Here is a 10,474-nt window from a genome sequence, read left to right as displayed (position 1 = left end):
TGTTCAAATCCCTCCGAGGCCTTCACCCGCTCCGTATCTCAGTTACCTCCTCCAGCCCCACAATCCTCATCCTGATATACAAATTCCTCCATGACGCCAACCCTCCCTATTTATGTAACCTCCTCCAGCCCCACAATCCTCCGAGACCATTTCAATCAACAAATTATTGCCTCTTGGATATTCATTACCCAGACTTCCATGTAACACAATTGCTGTCAGTTTCAGGATGTTCCAGTTTTCTTTTTAATCTACTGCAACGTAAAATCGGCAACGTTTCTGGAGCTAACGGCATCTCACTCAAATCGACCGCAGGATGGTTGTTTAGTGAAATAGAGGAACAGTGATCGATACAAGCTAAGAAGAGAAAATGCTGGATCGACAGAATAGGTGGCGCAATTCTGAGGTTTGGGTTGAGTTACTTTGTTATTTTTTACTGCCCTGCGCATTCGTTTTTAGCACTTGATGGAAACACTGATTGGCTGAAGTGGGAAACGGTTACTTCCCAGCACTGGAGTTCCTGACCATGATGGGAGCTAAGGTTCTAACTAAACACAAATGATTGACGGTGTTGTTCTGGGTACATAGGCCAATCAAGAACCTTCAATCAGTCGAATATTCAAAGGTTATGATGTTATACATTGCAACATTCCAATTTCCAGACAAGATGGGATGAACGGCCTCCTTCCTCTTGAACATCCCTCATTTTCTGCTCTCCCCTTCTGATGGCCGTGTCTTCAGTTGCCCAGGGCTTAAGTTCCAGAACAACTTCCCTCAAACTCTGTCGAAATTGGTTTGATAATCGCTCCTGTGAAGCACCTTGGGACATTTTACTGTGCTCTATAAATGCTTGGTGTTGCTGTTGTTGGACAGGTATTCTGGCACACTGAGTATCAGGGATTCACTGCTTCACGGAATTTTTAGAGTTACTTTTAGCGGACTGACGCGGTCCTGGTAGATCTTATACTGAAAAAAATGGAAGAAGAAATGTCAAACTCAGCCTCTTTTTACCAAAACTCCCTGTTTTTTTTCATTAATAATGACGTTTCACACCTGTTGAACTTACTGAACCAGCGGGGGAATGTGTGGTTCTTGATGAAATCGCATTGATTTTGAGTGAAGGTTATTAATGCATTTATTTAATTATACTCATCTAAGAAAACCCTCTTCCTTGGGGAAATGTGAGCACCCAGTCACAGTCTGCCACGGTTCTGCATGGCTGTGGGGAGGAAAGCGGTTAAGGAACAGAGCTGTACAGATTCCCCTCCGCATTTTCATTCAACTGTTTCAAATGAGATTAATGAGTTTCGAACACATCCTTAAATGTGTCGGTGCATTTCATCGGAGGCCACTCCATTTCTCTTCTACTGAGGAGAGCTGGGATGTTGCACCGTAATATCATTAGTTTTGTTCTCACCGTCAGTTCCATCATGGATGAGATAGTGTTGGAGAAAGGCGGTAGAAATCAATCATTTTTTACCTACAGTAAATCAGCTAAATATGGGATTCACATTAAACATAGCCATGTACATTCATTATTCCCATCATCCATGTAACAACACTGCTGTCAGTTTCTGGATGTTTCAGTTTTCTATTTACTCGACTGCAGCGTAAAACTAGCAACGATTCTGGAGCAAATGGCATCTCACTAAAAGAGCACAAAGGATCGTCATTTTGCTAAATACATAAACTATGTTCTGTACAGTAGGGGGCACTCTTCTGAATTTTGCTTTGAGTCACTTTGTCATTGTATTTTGCTGTAGTGCGCATGACTTTTGATTGTTTGATATTGACACCAAGAGGCTGAAGTGGGAAACGGTCCCTCCCAGCACTTGAGTACCTGACCATGTTGAGAGATGAAGTTCTAACTAAAGACAAATTATTGGCGCTGTTGTTCCGGGTTCGTTCTCCATGCTAAGCTCTACATCTGAGATAATTGTATGAAATTAAAATGCTCCCATGTTGGAACTTGCCAAGTTCCATCCCTTATTTTATTGCGGTGCTGTTGATTTATTTGTGGGGCCACCTCACTTCCTCTCAGGCTTTGTTTCTGCTCTCATTCTCTGAACGCTTGGAGGTATGACCTTCTGGGAGGCGGTGCAAGAGACTCAGTCGCCGTTTCTTACAGCACTCATGTCTCAAACTAGCTCACACTAGAACATGGATACAACGGCCTTGTTACTGCTGTCTGGTGGGTCATGAAACGATTTTATATCTAAATTTGCTGCATTCATTTTTCTGTGAAGTAACTGAGTGGGCAAATGTAAGCGGGAGAGTGGGACTAAGCCCGGCCGTGTCCGACCTCCAGTAGCTCAGTGGATGAAGGTAACTCCTAGTTTGGTGTGAAGCACTTTAGGATGGAAAGCTATTCGAGTGGATACTTGTATAATCAGAATTCTCAGTTGGTAACGTTGAGAGAGTGCTACTGGTTTTAGTTTTCCGGAGATTTGAGTGATTTGGGGTGGAGAGAGAAGTAGAGAGTGTGCTCGCTGCTGATCATTACCGCATGTCTCCTTTGTAAATTGTTGATTCGTGGATGTCCACTGAGGACACAGTCAGTGTTGCATCCGTGTGTTAATAGAGACACTAAAGACAGGAGTTGGTTTCACAGGTGTTTACTGAAAAAAGTCTGGAGGGGAACTAACTGATACAACACAATATACAGGCTTATATAGCCCGAATGGCCATTACCAGCATTACAGTACACAGGGGGCTCTTAAAGGCACATACACTACAATTCCTCCCCTTTAAGCCAACCAGTACATAATATTTTAAGTAATTATTAATTAAATGTTACAAGAAAAATAAACTACACATTGCTGCAGTTAATCAATTATAAGTCAGTCTCTCTGGAGGCTTCCTGACTCGGTCCGGATAACGCTTCGGTGGTGTAGCAGTTTCTGGTGGTGTAGTAGGTTCTTTTGGCAAGGCTGATTCGGTTTGAATGCCAGTGTTGGGTTCATCGGGTTCCAGTATCACCGGATCGGAGGTAGATACTATGGGTATCTCTACTTCATCACTAGGCGTATAGAGTTGTGGTGTAGGTTGTCCCTTTTCGGATGACTCTATGATTTGGTCAGCATGGCGCCTTATTATGCTTTCTCCGATGTCCACGGTATACATCAGCGATCCTAGTCGTGTGCAGATAGTTCCAGGCTGCCATTTCTTGGTACAGTAGTCACGGGCCAAAGCTTGTTGACCTATCTGGAAGGTTCTAGTTGGCCATTCATTCATGCCTTGAAATTGCCGGTTCTCCACGTCCCTTCTGATGTTTGGCTTGATCAAATCCAGCCGGCATCTTAGGCTTCTATTGAAGAACATCATGGCGGGAGTTTGGTTTGTAACCATATCTGTTGCATTCCTGTATGCAAACAAGAAGTTATCCACCTTATGCTGAAGTGTTATGTCTTCATTACCCATGGCCTTTATAGCCTTCTTGAAGGTCTGGACAAACCTTTCAGCCAATCCATTGGTGGTGGGATGGTATGGGGCGGACGTGTAGTGCTTAACCCCATTGTTTTTTAAGAACTTCCTGAATTCTTCGGACACAAACTGCGGTCCATTATCAGAACAGATCTGTTCAGGCAGCCCATTCCTGGCAAATATGGTCCTTAATACTGTGATTGTTATTTCCGTGGTGGTGGAGGGCATCTTTATTACCTCCGGCCACTTGGAGTGTGCATCAACCGCGATTAAGAACATTGAGTCCATAAATGGATCAGCAAAGTCGATGTGTACCCTTTGCCAGGGAGATGAGGGCCACTCCCATGGATGTAGAGGGGCTTGTGCTGGAGCGTTTTGGACCTTCTGGCATCCTAGGCAGCTCTTGGTCATTTCCTCGATGTCTCCATCGATACCTGGCCGCCATACAAACGCCCTGGCTAGGTTCTTCATTTTCACTCCACCCAGATGCCCCTCGTGAAGCTCCTTTAGAATTTATCCTGGAGTTTGGGTGGAATCACCGCTCTGGATCCACACATCAAGGTTCCTCGGCACACTGACAGCTGTTCTCTTCTTTGCGAGAATGCTTTCAACAGTGGTTCGCCATGTGCTGGCCATCCCTTCACTGTTAAATTGTAGACTCGTGAGAGAGTCGGGTCATTTCTAGTTTCCCTTTCAATGGCAGAATTTGTTACTGGTAGACATTCGACTATGGTAGAGTTAAAATCTCCACTGGGTCTATGGTAGGTGCTTCTTCTACCGTTGGCAATGGTAGGCGCGATAAACCGTCAGCATTCCCATGCTGTTTTGATCCTTTGTATTCTATGTCATATTGGTGTGCCCCTAGAAAAAGGGACCACCTCTGTAGCCTTTGCGCTGTCATAATGGGAACACCCTTGTTAGGGTTGAATATGGAGATGAGGGATTGATGGTCAGTCAACAAGGTAAATTTTTGTCTGTGTAGGTAATGGTTGAATTTCTTCACTCCCCATACCAGGCTGAGTGCTTCCCTGTCGATTTGGGCATTGTTACACTCAGCTGAGTTCAATGAGCGTGACGCAAAAGCTATCGGCCGTTCCGAGCCATCAGGGAATTTATGCAATAATACTGCTCCTACTCCATAAGGGGATGCATCGCACGCCAGTCTGATTGGCAGTGATGGGTTGTAATGAGCCAAAACTTCTTTGGACGTGATTAAGTCTTTGCATTTATGGAAGGCACGTTTACAGTCTTCGCTCCATTTCCAAATTACTCCTGTTTGTAGCAGTTCATTAAGAGGGTGCAGAAGAGTTGATAAGTTCGGTAAAAATTTATGATAGTAATTTATTAATCCCAGGAGCGACCTTAATTGTGAAACATTTTCAGGTGCTGGGGCTTTTATGACCGCTTCAATTTTTTCAGGTGACTTATGCAACCCTTCCTTATTAATTATGTGGCCACAATATGATATTTGATTCTGGAAAAATTCGCACTTGTGGTGATTTGCTCGTTGGCCCCGTTCTCTCAGCCTGGTGAGCACCTGCTCAAAATTGGCAAAGTGCTCGTTGTCGCTTTCTCCTGTTACAAGGATGTCGTCTAGGTAGCAGTGAACCCCGGAATCCCTTGGAGGACTTGCTCCATAGCTATTTGCCAGATAGCTGGAGCGGATGCTACTCCGAAAACCAGTCGATTTTACTGGTACAGGCCTTTGTGTGTATTTATCGTGAGATACCTTTTAGAGGCCTCTTCAACCTCCATCTGTAGATATGCCTGTGCCAAGTCAATTTTGGTGAAACGTTTCCCTCCGGATAGTGAGGCAAAAATTACTTCTATCCTCGGAAGAGGATACTGTACCGTGTGAAGGACCAGGTTTACAGTCACCTTGAAGTCTCCACAGATGCGAATTTTTCTCTGTTCTTCAGATTTATCATTATTCAACGTTTTCTTCATGACTGGGACGATGGGTGTTGCCCACTCGCTCCAATCTATTTTGGATAATATGCCTGCCTTTTCCAAATTCTCCAGCTCTGCCTCGACTGCTGGACGAATTGTGTAAGGCACCGGCCTTGCCTTAAAAAGTTGGTAATTGCCGCATCTTCCACTTTTATTGAGGCGGTGATGCCTTTCAAGTTCCTAGTTTCTCTTGAAACACTTCTTTGGCGTTGGCCAAGATGTCTTTTAATCGTTCAGGTATGACGTCATCATTGTTTTTTTCCTTACTGGTCACCGTCAGTGCCTGAATGGAGTGCCAGTCTAAACGTATTTTCCTGATCCATTCACGTCCCAACAGCGGTGGACCACCATCTTGTAGAACGTATAAATACAACTTTTGTATTTCCTTGCCGTTGTATACAACAGGCACCCTTATTTTTCCTTTGGGGTATACTTTCTGCCCCGTATATGTTTTCAAGATAATTGGATGTGTCTTTTAAAGGTATATGCGGAAATAGCCGCTCGTAATCCCGTCGATTTATGATGGTCAGAGCTGATCCTGTATCTAGTTCCATTTTAACTGGGGACCCTGCTATCGTGAGGGTAACCCAAATGGTCTGGTAATCTTCTTTGGCAATTACATTATGTAATTTGAGACAGTTTAGTCTCTTGTTTTCGGAGTTGCTATCGCTCTTCTGGTCTTCAGAGCTACTGCCTGTCATTATTTGTACCTTTCTGTACTTTTCTTTATTGATTTTTCTTTTCCTGTCCGTGGATTTTTTTTGTCCAGATCGGCATACCCATGCAATGTGTCCAATCTTTCCGCATTGCCTGCATGCTTTGCCTTTGAACCAGCAGTCCCTCTGGTCATGGGTGGATCTGCCGCAGCGATAACATCTCTCGAAACCCTGTGTCATTTCATGGGTGCCGAAGGCCTGTGTCTTTTGTTGTATCTCTGCAGCTCCTCAAGCGGCTGCTTTGTATGATACAGCCATAATGATAGCCTTGTCCAGTGTTAAATCTTTCTCAGAAAACAGCCTTTTCTGTGTTCCTTCACTTAGGAGGCCGCAGACGAATTTGTCTCGAAGATAATCTGCTAGTCCTGCCCCGAATTGGCAGTGCTTTGATAGCTTTCTTAATTCGGTGAGGTAATCAGTATTACTTTCATTCTTATGTTGATTCCTCTTGAAGAATTTGAATCGTTCCGCTATCACTAGCGGTGTTGGGTTTAAATGCTCCTGTAGGGTATCAACAACTTCTATAAAATTCTTGTCCTTTGGTTTGGCTGGAGTGATTAAGTTTCGTAACAGCCCGTATGTCTTTGCGCCCATTAGATTTAGAAGTACTGACACATTTTTTTCATTTTCTATTCCATTTGCGGTGCAATATACCTCCACTCTTTCCACATATGTGGTCCAATCCTCTATATCATTGTCAAAAGCATCAATATTGCCAGACTTAGGCATCCTGGAAAAAAATGGTGCTTCCCGTGCTTTTCTTTCTTTTCTGCAGAAAAGATATGGCGCTTCCCGTGCTTCCCCGCCGCTGCTGCCGATGACAACGCTGTTTTCCGCGGGTTTCCCTTCTTTTTATTAATTTTTTTACAGGTGGAGACTCGTTCTCGCCGGACTCTCTCTGCTAGGTCTGAACGCCGACCTGCTTGCAGCGCCGGCCGTCTCCCGAGTGCTCCCTCCCCGTCTGTTACTGCTTGCCTCCGCCTTCGCTGCTTGGCCTAGCTGCAGAGCCAGCAGCTGGAGCCCCAACCCGACGCCCAGGAAGGATTATTGCAGTACCTGCCACCAGCTCGGCTCGCTGGTGAAACCACAGCTTTTTCTTTTTCTTGCTTTTCTTTGACTTTGGACGCCAGAGGAATCGATGTCCTTGAGGTGCTGCCGAATTGCAGGTAAGTCCGTTTCCAATTCGTCGCCACTGTTGCATCCGTGTGTTAATAGAGACACTGAAGACAGGAGTTGGTTTCACAGGTGTTTACTGAACAAAATCTGGAGGGGAACTAACTGAATCAACACAATATACAGGCTTATATAGCCCGAATGGCCATTACCGGCATCACAGTACACAGGGGGCTCTTAAAGGCACATACACTACAGTCAGGATCCATATTTAAACCTTCTGTAATCAGACTGTTCACGGACACACAGCTTCTGAGCTCAGACATGGTAAGTGTCCGCTCTACCCAAGGGCAAACAGAAAAACGCCACCCTTACAATCGTGTTGCGGGTGAGTCACCTCCATTATAAAAGAAAGGGGAAGGATTAGACTAATTGTAATAAAACTGTTACATTTCTGCCTGATAATTCACAATACCAGCTGATTAGGTTTGAGGTTTCACAAAGATATTCACTTGAACTAATTGTTCTTCTGCCGGTTCTGTAACGCCTTGTAATTAAGCAATGGAGAAAGAACAATAATTTCCGGATAGCACAGACACGATGGGCCGAATGACTTGCTTCTGTGCCATACGCTTGTATGATTCTATGATTCAGGAGAGTTGGAGAGACAAAGAGGAGAAAAAAATATTTATACTCAGTGGATATTTGCGTAATTATATTTTTAGCTCTGCCTTTGGTTCTGAGACACTGTTCTTTCTGTGAGCAGCTTAGATCCTCTTTATATGAACTAAAGCTCCTTCGAGTTGAAACCACTGACTTCCATTATGACACCGAACTGCTGCTACTATTCTCTGCAGTGCTGACCATTTCCTTCTTTTTGCTGAATTTTCATTCTCTTTTCCAGCTTTCATCTCAATCTAAGACGCTTTGTGATGTTTGTGATGGTGTGTGTGTACTGTCTGTACAACTAAATGTTTCTGGTGAATAATTCGGGCAGCATTCAGATCTTGGGATTTATTTTAAGTCCACTTCCTCATTCAGTCTGCTGGAGCTGCGACATTCACTGAGATATAGATCTGCACAGTGGGCGGAAACTAATGTCCTTCAACAAACATAGTGCCGCAGCTGCTTTTTGTGTTCAGAATTTATCTTTTAAACTCAATTTTTTTCAATCACAATTCCCACCATTAATGCCTCCAGCCATTCCATAATAGAGCTCCGCTGCTTGCATTGCCTTTCTGTTCCGTGGTGTGGCAGCATGTGGAGATCTGTAAAGATGCTCAGTGTTTACACACACACTCCACCCAGCTGCTTTATATCCGCTCCGCTCAACAGATTCTCCCGCTCTTTACATCCGTTTCACTCAACAGATTCTCCGCTCTTTATACCCGCTCCTCTCAGCAGATTCTCCCGCTCTTTATAACCGCTCTCCTAAGCAGATCCTCCCGCTCACTATATCCGTTCCTGTCAGCAGATACTTCCGCTCGCTATATATGCTCATCTCAGCAGAGTCTCCTGCTCTTTTTATTCGCTCCTCTCTGCAGATTCTCCCACTCTTTATATCCGCTCCTCTCAGCAGATTCTCCCGCTCTTTATATCCGCTCCTCTCTGCAGATTCTCCCGCTCTTTATATCCGTTCCCCTCAACAGATTCTCCCGCTCTTTATATCCGCTCCTCTCTGCAGATTCTCCTGCTCTTTATATCCGTTCCTCTCTGCAGATTCTCCTGCTCTTTATATCCGCTCCTCTCAGCAGATTCTCCCACTCTTTATATCCGCTCCTCTCAGCAGATTCTCCCGCTCTTTATATCCGCTCCTCTCAGCAGATTCTCCCGCTCTTTATATCCGCTCGTCTCAGCAGATTCTCCCGCTCTTTATATCCGCTCCTCTCAGCAGATTCTCCCGCTCTTTATATCCGCTCCTCTCAGCAGATTCTCCCGCTCTTTATATCCGTTCCTCTCAGCAGATTCTCACGCTCTTTATATCCGCCCCTCTCAGCAGGTTCTCACGCTCTTTATATCCGCCCCTCTCAGCAGATTCTCCCGCTCTTTATATCCGCTCCTCTCAGCAGATTCTCACGCTCTTTATATCCGCCCCTCTCAGCAGATTCTCCCGCTCTTTATATCCGCTCCTCTCAGCAGATTCTCACGCTCTTTATATCCGCTCCTCTCAGCAGATTCTCACGCTCTTTATATCCGCCCCTCTCAGCAGATTCTCCCACTCTTTATATCCGCTCCTCTCAGCAGATTCTCCCGCTCTTTATATCTGTTCCTCTCAGCAGATTCTCACGCTCTTTATATCCGCCCCTCTCAGCAGATTCTCCCACTCTTTATATCCGCTCCTCTCAGCAGATTCTCACGCTCTTTATATCCGCCCCTCTCAGCAGATTCTCCCACTCTTTATATCCGCTCCTCTCAGCAGATTCTCACGCTCTTTATAATCGCTCCCCTCAGCAGATTCTCCCACTCTTTATATCCGCTCCTCTCAGCAGATTCTCACGCTCTTTATATCCGCTACTCTCAGCAGATTCTCCCACTCTTTATATCCGCTCCTCTCAGCAGATTCTCACGCTCTTTATATCCGCCCCTCTCAGCAGATTCTCCCGCTCTTTATATCCGCTCCTCTCAGCAGATTCTCACGCTCTTTATATCATTTCCTCTTCGCAAATTCTCCCACTCTTTATAGTCGCTCCACTCGGCAGATTCTCCAACACTTTATATTCGGTCATCTCAGCCGGTACACCCGACCTTTATATGACCTCCACTCAGCAGTATCTGCTGTTCTGCATATACATTCCTCTTTGGTGAATCTCCCGCTCTTTATATCCGCTCATCTCAACAGATTCTCCCGCTCTTTATATCCGCTCCTCTCAGCAGATTTTCCCGTTCTTTATATCAACTCCTCTCTGCAGGTTTTACCGCACTTTATATCCACTCCTCTCAGCAGATTCTACTGCTTATCATATCCGTTCCACTCAACCGGCTCTTGCGCTCTTTCTATCCACTCCACTCTGCAGATTCACCTGCTCCTTTTATCCGTTCTCCTCAGCAGATTCTCCCGCTCTTTATATCCGCTCCTCTCTGCATATTCTCCCCCCTTGTAAATCAACTCCACTCAGATAATTACCCCGAAATTTATATCCGCTACTCTCAGCAGATTCTCCCGCTCTTTATATTCGCTCCTCTCAGCAGATTCTCCCGCCCTTTATATCTGCTCATCTCAACAGATTCTCCCGCTCTTTATATCCGCTCCTCTCTGCATATTCTTCCCCTTTGTA

The sequence above is a fragment of the Somniosus microcephalus genome, unplaced genomic scaffold (assembly GCF_052327205.1).
Source record: "Somniosus microcephalus isolate GS21.2 unplaced genomic scaffold, FLI_Smic_1.0 unresolved_chr3, whole genome shotgun sequence".
Taxonomy (NCBI): domain Eukaryota; kingdom Metazoa; phylum Chordata; class Chondrichthyes; order Squaliformes; family Somniosidae; genus Somniosus; species Somniosus microcephalus.
This window is presented reverse-complemented; position numbering follows the sequence as displayed.